The sequence below is a fragment of the Mustela nivalis genome, assembly GCF_964662115.1.
Source record: "Mustela nivalis genome assembly, chromosome: 1".
Lineage (NCBI taxonomy): Eukaryota > Metazoa > Chordata > Mammalia > Carnivora > Mustelidae > Mustela > Mustela nivalis.
In genome coordinates this window covers 107,834,168-107,853,057 of record NC_139020.1, presented here as the reverse complement: position 1 = coordinate 107,853,057, position 18,890 = coordinate 107,834,168, and the positions used below count along the sequence as shown (strand labels likewise).

General features: G+C 43.4%; 1 protein-coding gene across 29 annotated transcripts in view; it reads right to left on the bottom strand.

Annotated features, from left to right (window-relative positions):
* Nucleotides 1-18,890, bottom strand: part of LPP (LIM domain containing preferred translocation partner in lipoma) — a gene marked incomplete at its 3' end in the record, with an annotated part of 643,639 nt that overhangs the window by 464,727 nt on the left and 160,022 nt on the right. For 19 of the 29 annotated variants that reach the window (XM_082694104.1, XM_082694114.1, XM_082694100.1 and 16 more), the window contains one exon: nt 17,508-17,571. The exons of the other annotated variants lie outside the window; for them this stretch is intronic. The remainder of the gene's footprint in view (nt 1-17,507; nt 17,572-18,890) is intronic. 29 annotated transcript variants of the gene reach the window in all.

Sequence of the window (18,890 nt, the reverse complement as noted above, 5' to 3'; positions counted from 1 at the left end):
ACTAGGTCTGAGAAGTTTCCTTTGAAGTCAGGACTATAGAGAATGCCAAATGCAGGCCACTGTGGCCATTGAAGCACATGGACTCTCAGGTCACTCTGACCCAAGTTCTGAATCTGGAGAGAAAGCACACACATGTAAAGAACAAGGTCGGCACGCAATTCAAGACAAGAGGCCACACATGGTTCAGAGACTCTTCGGAAGAGAAACTCTTTTAGCCATAGCCGGGAGGAACTCAAGTTCACCAGGCAGACAGGGAGGGAAAGGACCATGACAAAGGTCTGAGATTTAAAAAGAAAAACAAAAACAAAAAACGTGACCTACTCAGCACAAGCGAGGCGCCCTGGGATTCAGCATCCTCATCTATAAAAGAAGAGATTCTTAATCCTGAACTACTTGTATTGTTGAGGGGATTACGTGAGGTCATTTTTACATGGGAGCTCCTGAGGGAGGGTCTGGCACAGAGCAGACACTCAGTGCAGTCTTCCTTTCGCTGTCAGGCCGATGGAGGGTGTAAACCAGGCACCGAGGCCTCTCTGGGGCTAGGTGGTGAGCGACTGACACTGATGCTGTCGTCTCAAAAAAATGTTCACGAGGCAGCCTGCTGGGGGAGTTCCTGTGGTTGGTGTAACCAACACACGCGGGCACATTCCATTTCAAGACCTAAGGCTCCTTCGCTTCCTGCTTCTCACTCTTACTTTTTCAGAGGGGCTGCAGGTTCTCAAGTTTATCTTGAGCACAGCTTTCTTTCTAAATGACACGTCATCTCTACAGGCAAGAGCGCTCTAACTTCTTCTTTCAGATGGGACTCGCGGCTGCCCTGAGGACGGACCTGGCTCTAGTCTCAGACGATCTGTCAGAAAGCGGACACGAATCAGCCCAGCTGGTTGGCTGGGGGTCTCCCAAAGGATGTCTCCTAGGAGACATCAACTAGGGTTGCTTGAAAGCAAAAAACAAAGTGCCAGTGTCAAAGGAAGGCCAAGCTGACTGTCATCCCAAGGGGCTTCCTAAGAGAAGCTAAGGCACATTGTCAATACCTAAGAGGGCGCCAGAGTATACGGCATTTCCCAGGCTTCTGTGGCCACTCTTTTTAGAGTGGTATCAACTTGGACAAGTATTTATGGACCATGCATAAGAAAATGATGACTCAACGCATGATCTAGGGAAGGCAGGCATTAGCTCTCTGCCCATAGTCAACCCCCAGAAAGAATGTGAGGCTGCTCAAGTTTTTCTGTGATGCTTGATTGTCTTCCCATTCGCTACCCTGCTCATTGTTTTCTCCCCTCTCTCCACAAGCACCCTCCCTTCCCCAAGTCTCCACACACAGAATCTGCTAACTAATCAACCACCACTGATGAACTGTTCCACCAGCGTGCACACTGCTACCTCGATTCTGTCATTTGTTCCATTGACTTAGAAAATATCTCCCTTTACCAAAATCCCATCCATTCAAGGTTTACCCAAACATCACTTCCCCCTCAAAGATTTCCTTCATCCCCTGCCCCGCATCCCATTTGGAAGTAGTGGTTCTTCTTTCTTCTCTGAACTTTCTCACCAAGGTTCTACTTTGTACCTTTTTTTTTTTAAAGATTATTTATTTATTTATTTGACAGCCAGAGATCACAAGCAGGCAGAGAGAAAGAGGAGGAAGCAGGCTTCCTGCTGAGCAGAGAGCCTGAGACAGGACTCGATCCCAGGACCCTGAGATCATGATCTGAGCCAAAGGCAGAGGCTTTAACCCACTGAGTCGCCCAGGAGCCCGAACTAGTTTCTACTTTAAATCATAGCTATCTGAGAGCCGTCTCACCTTCACCTGGTGGTTCACCCCTTCCCTAACACTTCACACCTATCATCTTGTTTCCACCTCCCCACATGCTGGGACATAGAACAGGCAGGTCTAATTTCACTCAGGGCACAGAGATCATACAGCTTAGTGGTTAAGAGGACAGCTTCTAGAGCCAGACTATCTGAGTTCAACTACTGGCTCTGCGTTTCATGAACATATGACCTGAGCTAGCTGTGTGAAGTCTCTGGTACTCAATTTTTCCTCTGTGAAATGGTAGGAGTAACAATACCTTCCTCAGAGAGCCGGCAGGAGGACTGAGTGAGTGAATGGTGCTAAGTGCTTAGAATAATGCCTAATTCAATAAACATTAAGTAAAAGTCCCAGGGAATCTGGATGTGGCCAGGTGAGAATTTTCCAGATTTCTGTCATGTTTCTTCTGTCCCTAATGTTATCTTTCAATTCTGCTCATCCATTAGTTGAATCAAACTAATCCCATAATTTGATTCCTGCGGAACTTTGAAAATGACGCTTCTGCATCTTGCAAAATAGACATCATCTTCCTTGCCATCTTTAGGACGTTTTTTTTTTTTTTTAATCCGTGAGAAATATTTTCTCCAATTTGATTTTATTATGCACATACTTCAAGGCTTTTCTATAGTGTTACTAAGTCATATGCCTCAATCATTCCTCTCTTAACCATTTCTACCTTGATTTGCTAATTCACAACTTTGTATTCTCGTGCTATACCATTCAGGGGTATATGGAGAGGAACATGCCCTGAACGATGGATTCAAGTGGTAATTACATATAAATGGGGTGGGAGGGAGGGGAAAGTCATGGATAAATTAAAAACTCAAGTTGCGGCTGCACACACTCCTCCCCATACTATCTGCACCTCTCTAGCTTAAACATAGCATTCACATTCTTGACCAGAAGCAGACAAAACTACCCGCAAAACTCCTATCCCTTCCTCTGGCAAGACTTGTTGTAAATCGTGGTCTTTGCTACCCAAAAATCTGCTGAACTGGAAAGTGAGTTTATTAAGACTACAAAGACGTAAGGATTAAATTCAGACACAGATGCGAGCTCAGTTAGTGGCCCTTGCCACAAATTTCAGTATGGAGAACCCCTGGTCATTGAAAGGACTTCCATGGGGGCCTCCTGGTCCACAGGCGGAAACCGAGGTCAGACTAACCCACCATCAGGTGCCTTCCCACCGAAGAAAACTCTCAAGAAATGAGCCACAGAGTGGAAGAATGCCTACTCTAGATCCATCTAGTAGGGTGGGTGCCAACCAGTGGGCAAACTGGTTATTTAAGCCACAGAACCTTGTACTTGAATGAAATAGCATATAAAACTAAATTAAAACAAATCCATGAGGGCAGTTACTCAGCTAGAAAAAACCTGGGTCCTCACTGCTCACCTTGTACCTCAGGATCCAAAGCCACATCCCCACTCAGGACCCCAGGGTTCCATGAAGCAGAGATTAAAAATTCACTGATCTGATCTAATTTCAACCTTAGCAATTATGCAGAGGAAACTGAGGCCCAAAGATTAAGAGTTGTCCATGGACACAGAGCTACCAAGTAGCAGAGCCATAAATTCTCCTGAGAAAAATCACACCGCATTTTCCAAAATATGAGACACTTATGATCTATGATTTCTACCCTTTTAGTAGGATGAAGAATTTGGTAAAATCTGCACGCCAAACAAAATTTTTAAATGCACCCAAGTTTAAAGAGTGGCGAAAAGCAAATTAGGACACCTGAATTAGACCTTGGGGCTCCCAAGTTGTGGAAACACAAAACATCCATTCTCCATGTTAAAGCTTCAAGTAATGATTCTGCAGTGAAAACAACAAAATTACAGTAGGGGAATTTTATTTTTTTCTTTTAGCCACTATACATAAATGTGTCAGGCACAAAATCAAACCACTCAAAAATCATGTGAAATCCATTCAGTTTTAAGTACAGAAAAACAGAGCATTTGTGAGGTAGGTGTGGGAGACACGTAACCTAAATGTGCTCCCTGGGTTAGTAACTTGAACTAGGAAATCATGAAAAAAGTGTGAGGAGCCTACAAGAGAGAACACTGAGCAAAAACATTGTGAGACACATTTGATATAATAGTCACATGATTAACAAACTGTCACATCAAACTTTCCTGCAATGTGGGAACACTTTGACACTTCATATTTTTAAAAACTGACATTTTGATTCATTACTGTAAATAGCATGTTGGGTTAAATATTGTGACAAGGAACAGATCATATATATATGTACATATATATGCACTCTATATATTACATGTGTATATTTTTCCTAGCTCTGTAACATTTTGAAATATACGAAACCTTTTCTTCCAGTAACAGTTTGGGCCAGTGTATAAACAGGCTACCCATTTCTCTTGTTCAGTAGGCAGATGGACGTTTCTTCATTCCACAGAAAGGGAATGAAGCAGAGGGATTTCAAGAGTAATAGGATGACTTCTAAAGAGATTCTAAAGAAACCTGTCAACTCCAAGCAAAGGACATGATAAAAGTTGTTGTAATTTACTGCACCTGAATTCGCAAAATCATTGGCACAGACATACAGAAAACACTTCTCCTGTCTTCAGGCTGCTTCTAATCTGCTTAGAGAAATAGACACACACGTATGCAATTCTAAAGCAAGGTAAACTGCTTCAAACATACAAGAAAGCCACAAAGTGCTGCTTTTCTTCTTTTCTCTTTTCCTTTGTCTTATTCAGAGTGCATTATTTACTGTCAATATATTCTCTTAGCCATTGTCAGAATAAACTGACTCAACTGAATGAAAGTATAGACAAACATGGGGGCCAAAAAATTCAGAATAATTGCAAGAGTACTCAAGATACCCTGGACAAACTTTTTTCTCCAAGAACATATAGTGTTTGATTTCCACCTAACACCAAACAATACAATTTTCTAACTTTTCAATTTTACCTACAGCTCTAAAAAAAAAAAGGTAAAATATTCATCTCCCTGAACACCCAAGTTTAAATTTCGATTTTTCCCTTCATAATTCCAAAGTTATTACATACTTTCAAAGTACAGACAACTTTATAAAAAGACCAGAAGCTAATGTCTCTCTCTCTCTCTCTCTCTCTCACACACATACACACACACTCTACAGAGACAGACTTACAAACATATTTGTCTTATATATTCAATTTTCTCTCTGGACATTATGCCATTATTATTCAACTCATCCTCCTCCTTAAACACCTGGAAAGTTAGATACAAAAAGGAAACATGGTGTATATATATAATATCTCTATATAGTATGTCTAGGTATATATATATACAGATATAGATATGGATATTATAGATATATAGCTAAGATACTTATACTCACTACAAATAAGCTTTTCCTCTGTTCTGAAATTTAAATTAGGCAACAGTGTCCTTCCTGAACTCATAAGAAAAAATAAGACTCTTCCACATTTACAGTTTTTCAGAAAGAATGTAGAATGCTATCAATCAAACTCATCCAAATCCAACAGAAGTTAGGAAAGCAGAATGGATATCACCTACTGAATACAGCAAATGTTGAGAGGAACCTACAAAACAACAGTATCAACCAAAATCCAGGCTTTAAGTACAGCTTTCAAAAAGTTTTACGTCCTTCCTTTGTAACTAACAGTAATCTAATTTTGTTCTTAGATAAATTAGTCAATTCCTTTGGGCAGAGGGCTTTTTGTGCCCCTATCCTGGATGTATCTAAAGTTATTAAAAGTTTACAAATTCTTACACTCTATTCTGAAGTTTATCCAATTCAAACAAATTAAGGAATATAGAAATGCACTGTTATTCCTTGGCTTACTGAAAAAACAAAAACAAACAAACAAACAAAAAAAGCTAAAGCATTGTCCAAAGCCTATGACAAATCGCTGTTTGAACCTGATGCCTCAGGGCTACTATCTCAAACTCTTAAGGAGGTAGGTTACAACCTTAAAAGGTTGGAAACTACTCAAGGAAAGTCTGAACCACTGTCCATGGAACAACATCCCTCCCCCATAAGCAGTGGTGAAGAACAGAAGTAACATTACATTATTTAAAAACAGAAGACCTGAATGCAAATCAAAACTCTACCATTTATTACTCGAAGTGAACTCATGTCTTCACTGCATAATGATGGTAATAATGGACAGCATTACTGCGTTTTACAGAAATTAAGAATATACAAGAAATCACACAGAATCCAAACTGGTGAGAACACTGTTCCCCCAAATCATAATTTGCCAACTTTCATTGTCAACTAAAAATATTTTAAGAGGTCATCTGAATTCAACCAAGTTCAACTCCACAAAAACGTTGAGTATGCCCATCCCATGTGATTTAAGTTTACGCCAGACGCCATGTTTGAAAGGTAGTAGAGGAGGAGAAAAGAGGGAGATGAGGAAAGATGAAAAACCAAAGGGAGGAAAATCCTTCTATCCCCTCGGGGCTCGCAATCTTGCAGAGGGTCAGCATCTCATATACCAACCATCTGAAGAATGCCTAACACTATACGATAAGGCACCTGCCAAGAAAGAGAATAGTCCTGACAATGGCTCTTAAGGCAGTCTTCCGTGCAGTCCTAGAGGAGATCAGGAAAGAGTTCAGAGCAATAGAAAACATGACATTTCCACCATCCCCCCTTAAGCATCTACTTCTCAATGACCTCATCTGTGGCATCCCATAAAAGAGACTCAGCGGCCTTCACTGTGGGATTCGTCAGCCCCATGCTATCCGTAACTCCCAGTCACTTCCTCACTCCTTCCTCTGTACTGAGTGCCTATCCCTGTTCACCTCCCCTACCCATTCCTAGAGACTGTGATGTCCCCAGGCCTACCCTCAGGCAGGGCAAGTGCAGCCCAGCTGGAACCGGATGGAAATTGGAGACCCAAGTTCCCATTCCAGCCTCATCTCTACTTCCACTCTGCGACCTTGAGCAAGTCACTGCCACTCGATGGGCCCTAGTCTTCTACCCACCGCATGAGCAGAGGATATTTAAAAGCCCATCCTACTCCAAAATGTTCCATGTCTGTGTCCTGACCTACAGCTTCCAGTGGTTTCTAAGTGACAACTGGGGCTCACCAGTCACACTGCTTCTCAAGAGGCAGTGACATGACCACACCGATGGTTTCTATTGTGGGGAAGGTCAGGGGCTCCTTCAGAAAATAGCTGATCTAAACAGAGCCCAAGGACTGTCATGGCAACACTGCTCACAAGCTGCCAGAGGTAGGGAGGAAAAGCAGCCAAGATGCCTGTGCAGCTGCCACATTTCAGAGCAGCGCTCAAACCTCGTTAATATCATCTTGCTTAATACCAAGCCCCATAGATCACAAGCTATTTTTACTATGTATTTAACAGATTTGTGTCTCGTCTTCCCTGCCAGCATTTTCACAGTCCAGCGCAGAGGACTCTGCCACCCGAGAGCCCTGAGAACTTTAGGCCACCCAGGGATAGCTCGGGAGAAGGAGAGACAGGGGAAAAAAAAAATGAACAGGGGAGGGAAATATACAGTTGATGGGTTGGAGGCATGGGGCAAGGAGGGAGAGAGACATAATAATAGCAAAGACAAGCTACAAATGTTACAAATGCTCGTGTGGGAGGCGCTCGCTGGGGTGGAGTCCGGCTTGCCGGACTCAGCTGTATACTGGGGAGAACACAGGTCTGCCCACCTCAGTCTTGTTTTTCTTTAGATTGTATTTATTTATTTGAGAGAGAGAGAAAGCACGAGAAGGAGGAGGGTCAGAAGGAGAAGCAGCCTCCCTGCTGAGCAGGGAGCCTGATGCAGGACTCGATCCCAGGACTCCAGGATCATGACCTGAGCGGAAGGCAGTGGCTTAACCCACTGAGCCCCACAGGCTCCCAACCACTGCCCACCTTAGTCTTGATCACAATGTCAGCCAGCTTACTACACTTGTCTTCACAGTCAGTGAGTGACCCTTCAAACAGTTGGGTGGGCGACTTTGCAGAGCTCTGCGCCCATGTTCTGGGAGCTAAGCTCCCATCTACTACAGTACACTCATCAGAGATGCTGAGGAAGGGCTTTTGCTAAATATCCTGCTTACAACCCCCCTCCTCCACGCAGAGAGCAAATTCTAGCTTACAACTGATGGACTGAACTCAAGTCTATGAACGCACCTGTCGTGGGCCCGTCATACAACAGATACCTGATAAATGTCTGCTTGCTTCCCTCGGTTTCACACAGCAGGGCCGTGGGTAACACCTTTATTCCTACGATCTTCAGGGAAAAGAGGAACCCAGCCAAGGCCTGAGTGGTGAGGAGGAACTCTGGCCGCAACCATCCCTCTACTGTTTGGTTGGATGGGGGTGCCATTCTCAGACCTGCTGCTAACTGGGCAGGTAAAGTATAGTCAGTCTTTTCCTCCCTTGGAGAGAAGGCTCTTAGATAGCTATTAAGTACCCTTCCAGTTCTGCAATTCTCTAAGCCTATAAGGGATAAGCCTCATATCCACCTTAAACACAAACAACAGGGAGTCGGAAAAATGGTTGAAGAATACAGTTATGCGCTTCTTTATTGAACATTATGTCTAGGGCACGGCTGGGAGCTAAAGGGGAATCAGAGAAGCAGAAACCATCCTTTATATTCAGAACCCTTATACTCTGTGTGCAGGAGGGGGGCAGCGGAGGGGTGTGAGGAAACATGAAAAGATGGCAATCAAAATAAAGTTTCACTATAAAACCAAGTCCAAGGCTAAGACCGTATTTCAGAGCCAAGGGGTACAAAAACAAGCCTTCCCTGGGAGGGGGGCTTTGAGCCGGTCCTTCAGGCAGGACAGCAAGGCTCACACAGCCTTGGAGGGCACAATGGAGGGAGGTGACCGTTGATAGGAGTTGGCCCTCTGCAGGAGAAGGGTGAGTGGTAACTTGGATGGTTAAACGTCTTATGTGTTTTATGTCTCAGATCATTTTAACATTCTGTGTTTTCTGCATTCAAGGCCGGCATAGTAATAGTAATAGTCGCGTCACTCATCCCTCATCATGATGCTAACCGAGGCAGCAGGAAAAGAACAGGACACATGAGACCTGGGCCCAGTCCCACAGCCACAGGCAGCCAGCAGGATGGAGCTAAATGGCTCATCTGTCAGTGGGATAGGAGATCTTACAGAATTGAAGTCGGGTTGAAACCTCTTGACAACCGTCTTATCCAAAGCACACATTTTGCAAACGAGTAGACTGAGTCCAGAAAAGAAGAGATTTCTCTCAACTGGATATTTCTGTTAGCCATTTCAAGCTCTCTGGACATGGCTGGCCATCAGTCACCTGCTTCTGGGTCTTGCCTGAGGATGATTCTGGCCTGCCCAAGATTTGCCCTCCACTCCCTGCAACATCCCATCCAAAGTCCATATAACCGCCTTCCAAAGTCAACTCCAATCCAGTTTCTGTAAGAAACCCCCAGGTAGAAAAGAGTTCCTCAAATCCTCTCCCTCACAAGGTATAACTACTGAGCTCATGCGTCACACTGAGTCTTGGCTGGCCAGGACTCAAACTCACCTCGACACCCCTGCCACCACCCTTCTTCAATTTCTTAGCAACCCACCCTGCTAGGTAGGTGCCAAGTAAATGCTTGTTAAGTCAGGCTGGTCTGCAACCTCAGTTTTCTGACATTCGGCCAAGCACCTTCTTAAACATATCTTGCTGCCTCTGTTCATTCCAAGCCTAGAAGTGTGCAATCCCCAGAGCAGCAAAAATAGCTCCAGCCACCTCCAAATCCATCAAGCTACTTCCCAGACTGACTAAATATGGAGCAAGAGGGAAGAAACAGAGAGGAAAGGAGAGGAGGAGCAAAGGGCGCGCGGACCACGCACTGGATACACAACCGTGCCTGCAAGCTGCGGAGCATGGACGCGGTCCTCCCAGCCTCACAAGGAGGAAACCTGCTGTGCAGGGAGACTCAGTGGCTGGCCCGGGGTCTCACACAGGCTCCCCTGTGGAGCAAGCACTTCCTTTTCTGCAGTCTAAAAGGGTTCTGTCTCTACCACTGTGGACGGTCTCAACACGCAGCCGTCAGCAGGGGGGCCCCGTTGAGTCCCCAGCAGAGGATGGGAGCCATCTGGCAAAGAAGAGCATGGCAGCCACCTATGGCAAAGGCCGTGTACTGAGAGTCACGCAACCAGCAAGGTCAGAGTGAAATCATCATGGCAGAAGAATTATGAGACAGACCTGTGTAACTCCAGAGGCAACTCAAGGCACACATCAGATGGGAATTTAAAAAAAAAAAAAAAACCTCTTTAAACACACAAGGACTCAGATGCCAGCACACAGTGATGGCCCCAGCCAGACAGCAAAGGCATATTGGCACCACTGTAATTTGTCCATTCACCAATATGCTTCCCGAAAAGCACCCATATGCTTTCTTTTAGCTTCCATATGCTTTTTTAGCAAGGAAACTAAAATATTTCATTAGTTTTGAGTAATTAATAATTACTTATTTCACAATAGTCACCCTCATTAAAACACGAAAATAACTGATTAAGCTGCAGGATCCTGGCTTTCAACTCAAGCTCTTTTCCTTTTTCCTTTTTTTTTTTTTTTTTAATTCTTCTCCTCTAGGAATTGAGTAACGGAGTAAAACAGCCAGTGTGGAAACATCAGCGCGGTAGGAGAATGGGGAGTTCTCACATGCACAGCCCAGCGTGCCTCTCGACTGAGACATCATGGTTTAATGAAAAGAACATGGACTTTGTGAGCAGAAAGACTTGGGATCCAATCCCAGGTTGACCCCTGTGAGTCGTACTTCTGAGGAAATGAAAGGCGTTGAAAAGATAAAGGCTGCTGGATTCCTTCAAGCCGGCCTTCCATGATTCCCAGGGAGCCACTTCACAGGTTTCCCTCCCGCCATCGCAAGGCATGGGGAAGGCATGCCCCAAAAAGGCTGGCAGCATGCCAGCCACTGGCACCAGGCCATGGCCAATGGTCTTGACATTGATCTCAGGCATAAAATAATGCTTCTCCAGCTCTAATGAGAATAGGAACTACCTGGGGATCTTGTTAAAATGCAGATTCTGATTCAGGAGGTCTGCAGTGTGGCTTGAGGTCTGCATTTCTAACAAGCTCCCAGGTGATGCTGATGCCCCTGGTCTTCAGACCAAACTTTGAGAGAAGCCAGAGCCTACAAGGTACCAAGATGAAATCAGAAGTAGAATCTGGAGAAGCAGGACAAGGGTGCCTTTCTCTTCAGGCTACGATGGCCATTACCAGTCCTGTTAACCATCATGCCGCCACGTACTGAACTTGTCCTCGCCAGAGTCCAGGCAGTATGGTCCTGGCAGTACGATTTCCATTCAACACACAACAAAACCGAAACCCAAAGAAATCAGGTCACGTATCAGAGGTCACGCATCTAAGAACACCGGATTCCCAATCCAGGTGTGTTGGCCTATCGAGTCTATCTGCTGTGCATCAGGCAGGAGAAGACAGAAAATCTTAGGTGGACACTACTACAGGGGCTGGTATGAAGTCTGCTTTTTCCTCTGCCTCCGTTTCCCCACAGGTGAGGTGAAGACATGGCACCTGACAATATCTGGGGCCTCTCCAACCCTCTGACACCACCTTTCACTCTCAGAGTTCCCAGGTCCACTGACAGGGGGTCACTGAGCAGGAAGCATTAGCTTCACACATGTGGCAGACATTATATCTTGGCACGATCCAAATTCTAGCTGCTCACATCTGCATTTGTGCTGATTCGTGCACGGTCAGAAGTCTATCTCTGTTAAAAAAAAAATCCCACGCTCAGTCTAACAGAGAGAAAATAATACGCAGATTCCCCAAAGCACTGACATTCCAATCCAGTTGATAACTCACAGCTATCAGGGTACTGAGACTCTAATCTGTTTTGTCTCTGACTCATCTCACTGACAAAAATGAAGAAATTGAGACCACTAACCTGACAGAGCTTGAAGAAAAAGGGAAAAAAAAAAGCTATTTACAGTGCATTTTATACAACTGTCCAACATGTTTTAGTCCGCCTTGAGGTGCCAGATAAGCATTTAATTAATAAATTATCATGATTCAGGATATGTGATCTTGTCCCTCTCTGAACTCCCACAGCACACATGGACTGCACTCCTCTGGGGCCCACAGACCGTTTTCTACCTGAGATGTCTATGGTTTCTAGAATTTTCATTGTCCCTATGCATATTCAGTATGACTCCCCAGAGGCACTCACATATTTGGGACCAGATCTGGATTGGAATCCAGACTGTGTTATTTATTAGCTGTATGACTGGACAGATTACTCAATCACTCTGACCTCAGCTTCTGTACACGAAAAATGGACAAAAAAATAATTTTCTGTTTTGCCAGATTAAGTGAAATAATATATAAAAATGGCTATCCTTTACTGAATCTGGGTTAGAAGTAGTTTGAGTGAGTGAGAGTGAGTGAAGCGAGCAGAACAGCAGTCTCAATGTTTGTGTGACAGCAGTCTCAATATCACTCAACAGTTTGAGACATTGAACTGTGCAGGTCACGCTCATAAACGAGGCTGAGGCTCCGAGGAGAACCACAGGTGAACTACAAAAAATCCAGCAGCAACAGGAAATGTAGCCAAATGTCATCTTGGGCCTTCCTTATCGAAGAATGCCTTCTGCTTAACCTAGAATCTACACTGTCCTTCAGAAGCCCTAGAAGCCTCCTAAAATTATAGCCAACATTCTATGCAGATGTGCATTTTCTAACTATTTCATAGATTTACCTGAATTCTTTAATATTCCATAATCCTCTTCCCTACGCTGCCGCCTACCCCCCCCCCAACACACACAGGCATCACACAAGAGTTAAAAAACACCTTAAAAAACCTTAGGCAAATTGACAGGTGACCAAATAAAATGTGATACTTTCAAAAAATAGGATAGTACTCATGGGATGCCTAGGTGGCTCAATTGGGTGTCTATCTTTGGCTCAGTTCATGATCACCAGGTTCTTAGATCAAGTCCCACATTGGACTCCTTGCTTAGTAGGGAGCCTGCTTCTCCCTCCACCTGCTGTTCCCCCTGCTTGTGTACTCTCTCTCTCACTCTCTCTCTCAAATAAATAAATAAATAAAATCTTTTAAAAAAATGGAATACTAAAAAAAAAAAAAAAAAAACCTTAGGCAAGTCCCTTGACAAAAAGAGACCTTCCCACGGGGGGGGGGGGTGATTTTAATATTTCAAAGCTGAGGGAGGCAAACACACTGTTTAGAACCTCCATGGGCAGTGAAAGTTAAGATAATGAGCACTGCAAACCCAAGTGAAAGGCGGTGCTGGATTCCAGACCTGGCTCAGTTGCACATTGCTCTGGGACCAGGAGCTAACCAGAGATTCATGGAAATCAGAATGGAGAGAAATTTTGACATCATCTATTTCACCTCCGTCTCCTCCCATCGCATAGATGGAGAAACTGAGGTTCAGGGCAAGGTCATGGCTTCGCTGGAGTCAAAGCAAATTAATTAAAGCCAGAATTTGAACTTCAGACTTGGCAAAATGATTTTCACACTCTGTATTTCAGTATCAGAAGGTCCAAAATACGTGCTTAGATCCAGTGTCCTCTAAACGGACTCCTAAATGATGGATAATTTCAACTCCCTCCTCTGGACCTGGAAATCTCATGAACACATGAGTTTGGTTTTGGCAAAGATCACTCCAGCTGCTTCTCAGTCCAGCCCAGTCCCATAAGAACAAGGCAGAGAGACGGTCTGAAAGAATGAGAGATGCTGCCATTAATCTTGTGTAGCGCTGCACCTGGGAATTACAGGCCTTGAACTAGATTTCACTGTGTTGGCTATTACTCTCCTGTCCTCTTCCTTATTAATCCTTCATCCGTCTTTTCTTTATTAATGCTCCCAACTATGCACAGTAAACAGCCAGCTAAGAGCTCCTCCTCAGCCTCCCATAACTCACTGGATCAAAAAAGGGCAGGAGGCGGGTGGAGGAAACAGAGGTGATGTCAGGGTCAAGTAATCTCTTACAGGAAGGGCTGCAGGGGAATCCACAATGTCCTAATAAAACACAGACAGCAGAAGCCAGCCAGAATCTCTTACTCCATTGCCCCACGGAATTAACAAGAATGGCCGGAATCCACTTTTGCTTTAAAAGCATCTCATACTCCTGCACTGCCACACAATGGCTCTTTAAATACTGGGACAAGAAAGGAGAATTTATAAAAAGAGACCTCTCTCCTCAAACAGAGAGAGAACTATGGAGTCAGATGAAAAGTCTAGACCAGGATCTGCCACTAATACCTTAGACAAACTGGACTCCTTCTTTGACCCCAAGTCTCAGTCTCTAATAAGGGAATTTGGCTAGACTGGTTCTTAAGAGTCCCCTCCCTCCAGCTTTGACATTCTGACCTCTCCTTACAGGTCAGGGACTCAACCTGGAAAAATCTAACGGAAGACTCCAACGACATTAACCAGTGGTTAAGTTTCCCAGACCCTCTCAAAATGAGACCCAGATGATGGAGTAGAGAAACATGGAGGAAGATGGACTTGTTTTCTTCCTTTCTAACCAGAACCTGAATGTTGCTGGAGGTAAGGGATGGCCAGTGTATACACACCCCACTATGGCATAGACAGAATCCAAATCATGAACTGCTCTTCTGATATGTAGAAGATCCAAAGCTAATAGACAAATACCTATTTCTAAGCACTGGCTTTGTCACAGGGTCCTAAGACTTACCTAGGACTTCAGAAAAGTGACAGCAGGAGAAAGAAAAAACTGGCTAAGAATTAAAAATCACAGACAATAGGACATTTGACTAGAAGTCATGCCATGATCAACAGGTCCAACTCCATCTGTTGTTAGATGCTGAAATGGGCCCTAGAGAGAGAAAGTGACTGGCCAAGGTGACATAGCCAGAGTTGGGGTCAGAACTAGATTCTCATGACTTTTGGTTTGCACAGCACAAAATAAAACACATGGCTCCACTCCCCCAAAATGATGCTATTCTACCCAGGTAACTCAGAAATGATTTCATGTATCGCTCCTGCCTCTATCTCCACCTCATAAAGCAGCAACTGGTTAAATGGATTTAAGGTAGACTAGGGCCATTTCCAGCAAATTATAATAAAAAATTCACTCTAGCAATATAGACAAGTCCATGGTAATTAATTCAGTACTATTCATCCTCGCTAATGAATCACCCTGTGGAAAACAAGGATCATCAGCGGTCTCCAGCAGGCCAGAAGCCTATTCTTGTTCAAGTACAGATCTTGCCTATTAAAGAACATTGGGTATCAGCTCTAAATAGTAAACAGGGTATACTGTTTCAGATTCCATGAAGTGCAGCTTTAAATAGATTTGGTTTGGAAATGGAACAGGGAACACACCACAGTCAGTGGATCAACGCTGGAAGCAGAGAAAAACATGATTACACTCATTAAGTGGGTACCTGTTGACACATGTACTGTCAAGTCTAATTATTTATTTAAACTGTTATTCTTTCTTCATTACTGCCACTGATACCAATGATTACCACAAGATTATTCTCAGTTTCTACAGCATGCCCCCAGAATACTTACTTCTCTACCTCCCAAGGTTATTTGAGAAGTTTTGGTCCTTTGCTGCCCACCAATCCCCACCTCCAAAATATGGATGGAGAGCTGAATGGACGGGTGAAAAGACAGAGATGAAATCCCTCTTTCTCAAGAGCAATTATTTCTTAACCTTTCAAGTCTTGCTTAAACCCCTATTCATAGTTTCAAGATGGGTTTCCGTGCAAAACAGGGGCATACTTACAGTGTTTCCAAGCTTACTCTATTAATATTTAACAACTGGCATTTGGAGAAAAGTTAATATAACCGCAGCTTCTAAATGAACCACTTAGATCTCTGCCTAACAGGACTATCAAAAACTATAGTATTATGTGTCTACATGACATTCTTTTCTGATAGACTTATCTACAAAAACACATGAAATATATTAGAAAGGAGTTTTTGCAGGAGTAATTTAGGGACTAGAGAGGGACCAAAAGAGGGGCAAGAGTCATCCCTATGCTGTTAGCCACTACCATTTTGTATAACCCTCACTTTTGTAGGAATGAGAATAAAATCTAAACAATAAGCAGCAGCTCTGTCTGATCTAATTACAGAGGAGTTCCACAGTCCATACATCACCCACTTGTTTGTCTATGACACGTTCTCATGTGACGTGTATGGTGAATAGCAGCTTTTAAAACCGTATTAATTTTAAAAAGTATTAATATCGGGGCGCCTGGGTGGCTCAGTGGGTTAAAGCCTCTGCCTTCGGCTCAGGTCATGATCTCAGGGTCCTGGGATCAAGCCCCAAATTGGGCTCTCTGCTCCGCGGGGAGCCTACTTCCTCCTCTCTCTCTCTGCCTGCCTCTCTGCCTACTTGTGATCTCTGTCTGTCAAATAAATAAATAAAATCTTTTTAAAAAAAGTATTAATATATGTTGTTAATACATACGATGTAATGTAACGTATGTTATATTAATAACACCATAATTTCCACTCGATACTAAACTGCTGATTCTGACAAATATGGGGCATGACAATAAACTTCAATTTATTTCAAAGGTCTGTGTAACTAAAGTCACACTGACAGTTCAAGATCATGGTAAAAACATACCAAAGCCATGATTGAAATATTCAGCAAAACAAACGTTTACAGTATTTTAAGGGCCGATATCAAATCTTCCACAGAGTTGCTATCCTACAGGGCCCAACGTTAGGAACACCATATCGAGGGTGTCACCACTTTTTCACCCAAAACTTCTCGAAGACGACATGGAACCCAGCAGAGCTGACTGGGAAGTGCAAATATTGGCTGGTTAGCTGCAAAAGAAAACTCCCATCTTGCAAGTTTTGCAACCACCATGCCTCCTTTAAATTTCTTTCTGGCCCCTGTTTTCTTGACAAACTCCAGACAGATATGTTCTTTTGCCAAAGGCCCACCTCCTTAGCACTGGTCCCCGCCTCCAGAACAGGGGTGTGTACACACTATGGGGCCTGAGTCTCAAAAACCTCGAACTCATTTTCTGTATTCTTAGGATTCTGGTGTTGCCACTGTAGCCCTGAATAATGTGTTTTGGGGATCTTCTGGAGGCAGCTAAAAGACAGTGACAAACACGACAAGCGGAGTTTGGTCCCTTCAGAGCCAGGAAGCATTGGCAGAACAGTATAGTGAAAAACTCCCTTCTACCAAAGGCCAGGAAACCAGAGAGAAGCCCTCCTGCCAAATGCTAGCTAGGGATACAAAGAGACAGTAGAAAGGAACATAGCACATTATGGGGACACTTGGGTGGCACAGTCAGTTAAGTATCCAACTCTAGGTTTCAGCTCAAGTCATGATCTCCTAGTTGTGGGATCATGCCCCGCATTGGTCTCCATGCTCAGCGGCCTCTGCCCCCTCCCACCACCACTCATGCTCTCTCCCTAAATAAATAAATAAATAAATATTTTTTTTGAAAAAAAAAGAGTACATAGCACATTATAAACACTTAAATACTTGTAAAATCTGAATTTTCTGTGTTGCCCAGATTTTTGTGCTTTTGGTATTAAACCAGGAAGGCTACAAATTGAAAGGGTGATATTAAATCAAGGAGAGAGAAAAGGACGGCTGTTCACTGCTTCAGCCATTTTTTCAAGTTGTAGTGCTCATGAAATACTTTTGCATTTCTTCTGTAAAATCAACCTTCATCATCATCGCCAGGATGCCTATTAGCATTTCATAAATATGAATCCTCTCTTACCTCAGAGAGCAAGTTCCTGGAATGGTCAGACAACACAAGGTTTGGCAGACTGCAATGCCGGTGTCTGTAAATGAAAAAGGTAAGCGTTACTCTTAGGCATTAAGCTATATTTATCATAAATTCAGATATATAGAGCAGTTTCTTGCTTTGAAAAACATTTTCACATGGCTTCCCCTCATAACGACATAAAGAATATGTGTTTCAAAAGACAACACCTCAAAATTTAAAAATTACATGTCCTCTCAACCCCAGAAAGCAAGAGATGCTGCTTCAGGTGAAGGACCTCACTTCAAAAAGGCATGGAGGAACTGACAGAAGGAGAAGGGAACAAACATATTTCTCATGACTAAATCCACAAATATATTATGAGTGACTATTACTGTCTTCATTTTACAGATATGGAAATAGAAGTTCAGGAAACGTGGGTGACTTGTCCAAGACTACATAGTACATACAGCAGGGTGCACGTTTGGACTCTCAGTCTCTGCCTGTTGGACCAGTGATCTTCCCTTTATAGCTTAGTGTCTCCTGGGCTATTAGGTTAGGAAAACACAAACACCACACTGACTTTATCCACTAGACTGGGTAGGAGAGGGAATAATACAATAAAATCAGAACATCTGATTGACATGAGAAAGTAGAAAAAAACACATGGGATTTATAGCCAGTCAGACTTGTCTTCCTCTTAAGGATGTCCTTAGGCAAGTTACTTAAACTCGCTGAGTGTCAATTTCCTTATATGTAAATGGGAATTATAATATCTACTTCCTGGCCAAAACTCAAACTTTTTTTTTTTTTTAAGATTCTATTTATTTATTTATTTATTTAACAGAGAGAGAGAGAGATCACAAGTAGGCAGAGAGGTAGGCAGAGAGAGTGGGGGAAGCAGGCTCCCCGCCAAGCAGAGAGCCCGGTGCAGGGCTCGATCCCAGGACCCTGAGATCGTGACCTAAGGCGGAAGGCAGAGGCTTTAACCCACTGAGCCACCCAGGTGCCCCATAAGATTTGTCTCTATTATTTCATATCTATAGGAATGCACAGTCGTGGTATACAAAGCATGAATATCTCTTCCTATGAGCCCGTGTTTATCTGATCAAAGAATGACGTTATAAGCACATAATGCTGGAGAATATCTCTGGGTTGGGAATTTCTTCAATTCATATGCCTAGTTCTAAACCACTGTGATATTTACCTATGTGTATGTCCCATGGCCTCCCCTAACAATGACATGGAGAATGTTTGTTTCAAAAGACAACACTTCAAAATTTAAAAATTATGTGTCCTCTTGACCCCAGAAATCAAGAGATGCTGCTTTAGGTAAAGGATGTGCAGGTGCATCTCAAATCGTTTGAAAGTCTGTGCCTTTGGGCTGGAAGTTCATCC